Genomic DNA, 10,788 nt, shown 5'->3' with positions numbered 1-10,788 from the left:
CTTATTTGCCACATACGTGATATAAAAAAAAATTACGAGAGTAATTAATTGTGTCCATTTTAATTACAGGCAGATACGGAGTCACTGATGTATTTTATCCTTGGTATCGCATTATGGTTCTCAAAACATTCATTGATAGGCATTGCTCTCTGCGTATCCCTCGAAACATTAAATCAAAGCATATCAACGGTTAAATTCCTTATCTGCCGTAAATCCCAATCCAATTGTTGTAAGTATATTTCATTTTAAAATAAAAATAATGTAGTACTAAATTAATATTCATTATTGAATGTAATTAATGAAAGTCGAACGTTGCAATTAGCAAAAGTGCTATAAAGGATGGAAAAAATAATTAAGCTACATTTGTTTAATTGATTGAGAGAATAAATAACGAATTGATTATATTAATCTAAGATAAATGAATGACTACATTTCTTACATATTTTTGATACTATATTAATAAAAAAATAAATTATAACTTCGGTGACATATGGGAATATATATAATAAGACTTTCCACAAAGACTGAATAGAAAATTTTTTTAAGTACCAAACCAACGATATAAATGAAAAATAATAAAAACATATACTAAGTATATTTATTTATTTTACATTAAAAAATGAATGATTTACCTTTTTTCAGTAATAGCTCGGCGATTTACGAAGAACATACTCCGAACACAACGTAATGATTTTATGAAGTTGTCTGCATTCGGATTGTTCACAGTCGATGGAACTTTTCCACTGCGTATGGGTGCATTGATAACATCTTATATTCTCGTTATGTTACAATTTGGTTTCTTGTCGAACCAAAAAAGTTATTAATTAATGAAGTATTAGAGGTAACCATTTCGGGAAATAATAAATATAAAATAACGATAGATTTTATTAAAGCTTTTGATACTGTTCGCATTACCATGCTGTAGAAATTTGGATCAACAATTACGGCGAAGAAACTTCACAAAATAATTATTAACAAGGTTTATGAAACTATTATATGAAAATTGGTAGTATAAAAGTAATACATGAATGAATAAATTTGAGGTGCTGCAGGGTAGAATTATAGGTCCAACGTATTTTAATATTAAGGAGAAGAAATATAGGACTGTAGCTTATTATTTTTTATTACCTCTTAATCTTATTGACATGCACAATATTAAAGTTTTTTTCTTAATTATTATATTCTAGTTTGTCAAGAAGATTAGACATTCACTTGATTGGAAGTTAAAGTTATGCAATTCAATAAAATATTGACAAGAAAAAAATTTTAACTGTGCAAATCAAAAGTAAGTGTGTAAGAACATATATAGTTATATTTCCTTAATTAATAAATAATTAATGTAGCGTGGCCTTTAAATTATCTTATTTTCGTTTTATAATTAGCTTTGTAGATATAAAATATGTTGTTATATAGTTGATATGTACTAATAAATAAACGCTCGATTATGTGAGTTTTTCTAGATGCATATGTTCAAACTAATTAACAGATTTTAATGAGATATTAAAGTCATTATTATATAACATATTTTGATTATGAAAGGAAATATTTAGTAATACATATGAAAGAATTTTAAATTATAAAAGAAATATAAATAGTTTTGCATGAATTGTCATAAGTAGCCATAACTATATTCTCTGAAATATTTTTTTTATAATGATGATGATGGATTATCCAAGATATTGTAAAAATCAACTAGGGAAATATAACATGAAAATAATACAATAATATATTCTTTTTGGTTTTACACTTATTTGTTAAAGTCTTAGCAAAAAAATAAAAAAAATATTGTATTCTAAATAGTCACTTTTGGCTTGTATACAGACCTTTAATCTATCTGACTACGAATGGATTTACGCACTGTTTCCAAGGGAAATTTTGCCACTGCTTGCTCCAAAGATTTTTTTATGAGACTCAATGTAACCGTGTCGTTTAGAGCAGGCTATGTCCTCTAAAACTGACCATAATTTCAAACCTAAAGGGTTGAGGTCTGGGCTAAATGAGAGCCAGTCTTCAGCTCTTATAAAGTCTGGAACGTTAGTTTCTAGCCAGGTTTGGGTAATTTGTACCTTGTGGCTAAGTGCAGAGTCCTGTCGGAAAGTTTACGGTATATTTTTAAAAAGTGTATTGCTGAGAGGTTTCACAACATGATCTAAGACTGTATTTTGATACACTTTGGATGAAGTTTTCGATTCTTTTTCACAAAAATGTAGTTTTGTGACTCCTTGATAAACCACGCCCCACCAAACCATCACTGACGCAGGATGATGACCACTTTGTACCTTTCCGACTGATACTTTATCATTTTGCTTATTGTAGTGTTCTTCAATCGTGAACATTTTTATATACTATACTATTTCTGTATCTATATAACCAATTAGAAGTACAGTCTTAAAAATCCATATTTTTAGTTTTATAATTTATCAAATAGCATTAGTTTCTTATATTCAATATAAGAATTTAGGAGAGCAGTAGATATTCTTATACTAAGGGTATAGGCTTTTTTTATAGATGATAATGGAATGGTAACCTCGCCTGTGCTAGTGTTCTACGCTGGCGGGGCACCAGTGAGGTATGACAGATGAGAACGAAAAGGCAGATCAGTTAGCCCATCGTGATGAATACACTTGGGATTCAGTACGATAGTTTCCAGAAGGACCACATGGAGGTCGATCTGACAGGATATATTTCTAGCAATGGGACTGGTAGTCTGCATTACTAATAATACCTTTCCTCCTGGCGCTAAGAGGTAAGAAACACGTTGACAAAAAAGGCTCCAACGTGGAACGGGCCACCCCTTCCTTTCCCGTGAGTTTAGTAAGAGGTGACTAAGTGAACTTAATGATCGAGAGATGGACAGTAGCGTCTCTATTAAAATATTAAAGCCTAACTGCGGTTCCCAACCCGCCTGCCAAACTCGGCAACTATTGGCAAAGCCCTGTTATGGGATTCAGCTATGAACATAGACATTCCACATAACGAATATAAAATGATATAAAATGCTTTTTTTTTATATTTATATAGAATTTTTCAGATCACGAAATTTTATACGTATGTTACGAACGAAACCCTAAAAAGTTCTGCTAACCTACCCAATAGATAAGCGCAATTAACATCGTTTAACCTCACTAATTGTTACCAAACAAGTACAAGTGGGCTGTCAGCGCCTCATTAAACAATTCTTTTATAAAAACAGAATTTGTCTTCTTTTAAATAACAAAAACGCCTGTCATTGTAAAAAAATGTTTGTCATGTCATATATTTACGAGAGATACTAAAGCCTGTTATAACAGGCGTTAGTATCTCTCGTCATCATCATATCAGTAGTCCACTGCTGAACATAAGCTTCCCCCATGTCCTAAGGAACGAGGTAGTTTCTTACAGCAGTTTACAATTAGGAGGATTTGTTTTGTGGTTGCCATGCTTGGCAGGCGTGTTGGCAACCGCAATTTGGCTTTTTGGTAATGTTCTAAGAGGGTACTGCTGCCCATCCCTCGATTTTCTTAGTTTCCTCACACGACACCTACAAGGAAGAAAGAGGTGGCTCGTTCTATGCCGGGACCATATGGCATCGTACCTCCAATTATTATAAAATCCAGTAATCTTGCTCAACATTATTATCACCAGAAGAAGACTTTGTACAAAATTCTTCTGCTTGAATACCTCTGTTCTATTCGTGTTCCTGCCGTGAAGCAGTTGTGTTTGCATGGCTATGTTTTGGTTTGAAGGGTGAGATATGGAAGTAAAATTACAGGATACGGAGGCATAACACCTTAGTTCTCAGGAATGGCGATGCATAAATAGTATTACGGATGACATAGTATACTCTGTTATGTCCATGGTACTGTTCATGTCTATAGGCGACGGTTACCACTTTTAATTTCCATCAGCTTGTTTGCCACTTTAATAACACAAGAAAAAATGACTGAATTCTGAAAACATCGCTAAGGCCTAACTGCGGTTGCCAACCCAGGACACTAGTGGCAGTACAGGACATCTACTACATGTCTAGCAGTGGACAGGTAACAGCTGCTTTGGTATACCATACCATAAGAAAAGTAGCTTGGATTAAAAAGAAGAAAAAAAAAACCCAACCTAGCAAGAATAATTAGTATTTCAAATTAATTTGTCAAAGCTATCACCGTTGAAACTGTTGTATCCTCATCATTATTATTATAAAAAAATTCTTCTAAGTCATTATTATCATTTTCATTATTTATAACATTTATTATTATAATTATCAGTCATTAGTCATAGTACTGCAGTGTGTTTATATTCACTTTGTACTATAAATAAGGAGTTATTACTTTTTTAATGTCGCAGATGGCCTTGACAGCTTCACCGGGCACGTGTACGGCGAGTGCGGATGGCACTCCAAGCCCGCGATAGGCGAGTGACAGAGTGTCGACTCTCACCATCTAATCATAATGTCGTTTGGTTCCGACTTGGAATAGGTCACCCTTTTTTCTCCTGTAAGTGTTGTAAGAGGCGATTAGGGAACTTAATGGCCGAGACAGCCAACAGCCTTCCTCAAGCATCATCAAAGCTTAACTGCGGATGCCGATCCAACTACCGGCAAAACTCAACATAGCAACCACTGGCAAAACCCTCCAAGCTAGGTACGTAGATACAGTTAACGGCTGATGTAATAGCTGTCATTAACTTGACATTTCAATATATAGAGGTGCTCTCTTTATCTCTCGAGTTATATTAAGGATAGAAACAAGCACTACCTATTCTTAAATAATGTTTTTGACATTTCCCCATAACAATAATTGGGTGTTCGATTTAACATTCTTGAATACATCAATGTGATTATTAAAACATTTAAGGCTTATCAACCGATTACTTTAAGAGCTTTCAGCAGTTCTTATAATTTTGTTCCTAATTCTACACTTAGTCTAGACTCTGGACAAAATGATTGTGAGCTACTCTAGGTCTCGTACTGAAATATTATTGAATAATGATTTGGACAAAGACTTTCAAGCGATGTTATTTCCATTAAGTCTTATAGATAACTTCTTTCTTCTATCCAAATATTATATTTGTTATAATTTTATAACACCCAAAGGAAATCTTTCGAATTTCACGTCATTCTGTAGCACTCTCATAGCTATATCTCTTTATGTCGCTAATTTGTACTGTAATGTCGATTACACTGATACTATTCAAGTGATAATGTATTATTTTGATATAATCACGTGTATATTTGGTTTTCTTATGAATTTGGCTATTAACATCTCCCAAACATCCAACACGGTGCATTTAATTCTCAAATTGCAACACTTTATCAGAAGTCTTGATCATAATAGGGGAAAGTTAAGAAGGATAGCCTTTTGGAATTGGGTATGCATAATAGGAATAATTGGTTTTTACCTTTATTACATTATTACTTTGTGCGTTTATAAAATTATGAACAAATTGGATGCCGCCACTTATGCAGTGTTAATAATTTTCAATACGAGCACTATTTGTGCAAGTAGATATATGAATGTGATAACTCAAGTATTGAATTTGTGGCTCACGGAAATAAGGTGCCATAACATAATGCATGTGGATAGATCACCCAATTGGAAAAACCTGTTAACCATTTACGAAGAAATAATAGAAGCATATGGTGCACATGATAAAATATTTAGTGTAATGGTAAGCACAATGGAGTATTATTATTATATGGAGTATATTATTATTATAGCCATTAATGTTGACTGTTACTGATAGGGTTGCTAGATGCAAATTTAAATTTTTACTTAGACATAATTTTTTTTCCAAATTGATACAATCTCTTGGATAGGAAGTTAGTAATAGCGTAAGAAACGCTATTACTAACTTGTGTTATTTTTATCTACGTTTTGTCATTTCCCACAAAAGAGGTCATTCCATTTCTACTTTTAGCTTCTTTTATTCTCTTCATCTCTTATGCTGTTTTATTACCTTCATTTATATATTTTATTGTACACGTCTATTGAGGTACTGAAACTATTATCCACAAGTCCAAAAAAATAATTTATATTTGTCCAAGCTCCTTTCACTTTTCTTCAAAAAATTCTCCAATAATTTAACTTCTTCAAAATTTCGAGGATAATAAAAAAATTAAGGGAAAATTGTGAAAAATGCCTTCTTTTTTAAATCAATTGAAAATAATAGATTTTTTTTAAATGGATGGAGATGGAAAGTGTACCCGCTTATGTTAACCGTGTATAATACCAGCTTCCCAGTGGAGGGTGAAACGATAAAAATAAAGTCAGGTCTATTGATCAAACGTCGCGAATTCTAGGGTGGACTGCGTGTAAATGAGAAATGTTGTTAACAATGGAGACTGACAGCCCTATTGCTAATATTCCTTTCAGTAGTATTAGAAAATACAGACTACAGAAGAAAAAAATCTCTGGAGAATTCCAATTCCTAGAAATTTCCATTTCTATTACTCACGGGAAGAGAAATGAAATGAAACGACATTTATTCGTAAAAATATAACTGTAGTTTCTTAAGTTTACAGTACTAATATTAATATTATAATTTTAAATAGATGTAGTAGTTGTGGTTTTAGAACTGGACTAATAGGTTAATATAATAAAATGTGTTAAGGGCTCATAGCTCTAATCCTCTTTAGTATTATGGGGAAATTAATATTGATATAAAGCAACAGAATGAGAAACGAAGAAGCAAAGTGCTATGGAATGGATGTGAAATGAATGAAATGAAATGAATTTATTTTGCTAGAATGTAGGTAGTTATAGATAAAAGGGGTTTACATTTCCCGTATACATATGTATCTATGTCGGTGTGCAAATTATTAATTAAAGGGGAGAATACACTTCATTTACATAAATTTTTAAATAATATTGAGCTGGTTTGATCATTTGGAGAGAACGTATGAAAGAATAATTACGAAAGAGATTTACTGCAGACGAATGAAGAGAGATGTTGGTGGGGGCCAACTTAGAGGGACGTACTTCGACTAAATAAGCGATGTGCTGAAGAAGGGCCAAGTTAAAGATACTCTTAATTAGCATGCGTTGAATAGAAAGACTTGTGTGTTATATTATATCTGCCTACCCTAATGGGAGACAGGGCTCACAGATGTATGTGTGTGTATGTAGAATATAGATAAATGCATAAACAATAACCGTTGATAAATAAATTTATTAAAATATGAAAATAATGCCAAGTTACGTTTATTGATTTCAGACAATATTTAATATATTCATTTTTTTATTTCACGAACTTATATATATGAATTATCATGTAATTACATTTAAGAAAATAATGGAAGATAAGGAATATGTAAGTATTTTTATTTTATTAAGTTTTAGCTGTAATATTAAGTAATTTTTTTGTATAAATTTCAATAAAATGAATAAATATTACAAACTTATTGTAATAGATTTTGTTAAAAAGAGAAGCAGACTTCAATCGTTGCACTATTTTTATTTAAAAACTAAACTACTTAACCGATTTTGATAAAAGTTCTATGATGTCAATCGGAAAGTCTTTTAGATAAAGTTAACTATTGCTGTACGTTGTCGACGTATTTGCGACATTAAAATTCTAACATTAAACCCATTGTCGCGGTTACGGCGACGCGGTTGTTTTACTGACTCGGCGCCCTTAACACTTAGGTAAGCAAAATTCTCTGTGTTTAATTAATATTTACACTGTTTATCATATGTTTATTATGTTTACATTATAATAAGTTATTGATAAGTTAATGTATTATTGGTATCCTCTATGTGTTGAGGTTGGAGTGCAAAGGGTTTAATTTGTCCAAATCGGTTATAAATGTCAGTGTCCTGTGGTAACTAACATATAAAAAATAAAATATTTACAAACATGCTCTTTATGAAGTTATTTGAAAATAAGCTAATGACAGAATTTATATAATCTTTTAGTCTCTATTTGTCACGCAAAATTGTTTGAAAAAATTGATCAGCTTTTTTCGAAGCATTTGTGTGGAGACACTATCTATGTAAACTAAGGGTAAATTATAGTTATTTTATGGATAATGATGGAATGGTAACTCCGCCTGTATAACCTGTGTAACGGTATACGCTGGCGAGGCACCAGATGATAGATGAGAATGAAAATCAATTAGCCCATCGTAAAGAATACATCTGGAATTCAGCACGATGGATTCCAGAAGGTGCCACAGGGAAGTCGACCTGTTAGGGTATATTGTTAGCAATGAGATTGGCAATCTGCATTACTAGTAATCCCTTTCCCCCCGGCAGGCGGGTGTTAGGTAACACGGTAATACAATATTAGTTACTAGTAAAAATATTTTTTTCAGGCTATGGACTTGATGGTATCAATAATGATTTGCATTTGGATTTTGAAAGACTATTTACTTATAGTAATTTTTTGTGCCGAATGCGAAAAATTCTACTCGGCAGTAAACGATGCTCAAGTACTCAGCGTCACTCTCTTGATGACTACAGGAAACTCAGGTAATTAAATACTCAATTTGATATTGGCGAACTTTTAATGTATGTATAAAAATTCGTGTTCCCATCGTAAAGCAGTTGTGTTTGCATGGCTGTGTTTCAGTTTGAAGGATGAGATATGCCAGTGAATTTACAGGGTACAGAGGAATAATACTTTTCATTGTCACCTATTAAAAAAAAATAACTAAACCAAATGTTTCTCTGTGTTTCTAGTCTGATTAACATAGACCTCCCCATAGACTGCCGTAGAAAAGTCATGAGCCAGTGGAACCTACTGACTCTCTGCAGTGTATTAGAGGTCGTCATTCCATCCAGTAGGGTCTCATCCTACACTGTGTTTACCACTCAAGAACCTTTGTTCCCCGTCGGTTATCGTTCTTTCTAGCTATTTGATTAGCCCATTACCATTTCAGCTTGCTTATCCTTCAGACTATATTGGTGAATTTGGTTCTTTTACGGATATGCTCATTTCGGAATCTGTCACGCAAAGAAACTTCGAAAATATTCCTCTCTATAGCTCGCTGAGTAACTTAAAGCTTTCACATACGGTCAACGTGTAAGATCATATTTCGGTACCATAAATCATCATTGGCTACACACACTAGTTAAAGACCTTTGTCTTTAAATTATTAATAAATATATTTTCCTTTTTTATTCCACAGAAGAAGAAAGAAGGTTGTTTAAAAATGTACAACGAATAAACAAGTCGGTTTTTCAAAAAGTTAACGTCTGCTGTATGTTCATTATGGACGCTGGGTCAACACTACAATTGCTCAGTTTGTTTACCACATATATAATTGTAATATTACAATTGGCATTCACTAATTATTTATCTTCATAATAATATTAAAGTAAGTAAAATATTTACGAAGTAAAATAATTTATTTTAATTGTTCTTTCTTGAGATAGACGGTTTTAGTTGTTGGGAAGTGTTTGTTAGGAGAATTGATGAATACGTACACATCCGTTATGTTTGTCTCCCATTGTGGTAGGCAGACACACTGGAATACCAAATATTTCGATTCAAAAGATCTCCTTTTACATCAGAGCGTCTTTTACGTTCATTATTTACTCTATAACTGTACAGATCACTAGAGAAAAACACTACATTTAACCCCTACTCTAGAACCAGACAGATTATTAGAGAATAACACCACACACACCCCTTACTCTATAACCGGACAGACACTAGAACTTAACACCATATTTACTCCTTACTCTAGAACCGGACAGATCACTAGACGAGAACTCCATATTTACCCTGTACTCTAGAATCGAAAAGATCATTAGATAAGAATTAGGCAGTTTACTAGAGAAAACACCACATTTACCCCATGCTCTAGAATAGGACAGATCACTAGATGAGAATTGGGTAGATCACTAGAGCAAAACACCACATTTACCTCTTACTCTAGAAAAGGACAGAACATTAGATGAGAACTGGGCAGATCACTAGAGAAAAACACCACATTTACCCCTTTCTCTACAATAGGATAGATCATTAGATGAGAACTGGACAGATTATTAGAGGAAAAAACCACATTTACCTATTACTCTAGAACTAGACAGATCACTAGATGAGAACTGGGCAGAGAACTAGAGGAAAACACCACATTGACCCCTTACTCTACAACAGGATAGATTATTAGATGAGAACTGGAGAGATCACTAGAGGAAAACATTACATTTACCCCTTACTCTACAACAGGATAGATCATTAGATGAGAATTGGACAGATCACTAGAGGAAAACACCACATTTACCCATTACTCTAGAACTGGACAGATCACTAGATGAGAATTGGGCAGATCACTAAATGAAAACACCACATTTACCACTTACTCTAGAACCGGATAGATCACTAGATGAGAATTGGGCAGATCACTAGAGAAAAACACCACATTTACCACTTACTTTAGAACCGGACAGATCACTAGATGAGAATTGGGCAGATCACTAGAGAAAAACATCACATTTACCTCTTACTCTAGAATAGGACAAATCACTAGATAAGAATTAGGCAGATCACTAGAGGAAAACACCACATTTACCCCTTACTCTAGAACTGGAGGACAGATAACTAAGAAGAACGCCTAAAATAATATACCTTTTTCGAGAACATCTTGTAAAATGTTTAAACAAATTTTGACCAGTTTGATCCATATTTTTATTTGAAAATAGTGATGTACGGAATCAATCATTTTTATATTATCCACATATTTTTAGACTCGTTGATAAAACAGTTGAAATAGTTTAAATTCGTGTTCCACAAAAAAAAAAAACAACTTCAATCTCACGATTTACCGCCAAAACCAGTTATTTTGATTAAAAATCTAAATTACGAGTA

The 10,788-nt window shown here is 33.0% G+C and overlaps 1 long non-coding RNA gene across 1 annotated transcript; it reads left to right on the top strand.

The window, feature by feature from the left end:
- Positions 1 to 3,747: 3,747 nt before the first annotated feature.
- LOC128200135 (uncharacterized) lies at positions 3,748 to 9,286 on the top strand. The gene is made up of 4 exons (XR_008252547.1): positions 3,748 to 4,616; positions 7,189 to 7,284; positions 8,288 to 8,444; positions 9,104 to 9,286. It is a non-coding gene; the product is annotated as an uncharacterized LOC128200135 (long non-coding RNA).
- Positions 9,287 to 10,788: the final 1,502 nt, after the last annotated feature.

Source organism: Galleria mellonella, unplaced genomic scaffold, assembly GCF_026898425.1.
Source record: "Galleria mellonella isolate WM207_F2 unplaced genomic scaffold, CSIRO_AGI_GalMel_v1 utg109, whole genome shotgun sequence".
Lineage (NCBI taxonomy): Eukaryota > Metazoa > Arthropoda > Insecta > Lepidoptera > Pyralidae > Galleria > Galleria mellonella.
The sequence above is the reverse complement of the archived record's forward strand: the minus strand, read 5'-3'. Positions and strand labels throughout refer to the sequence as shown.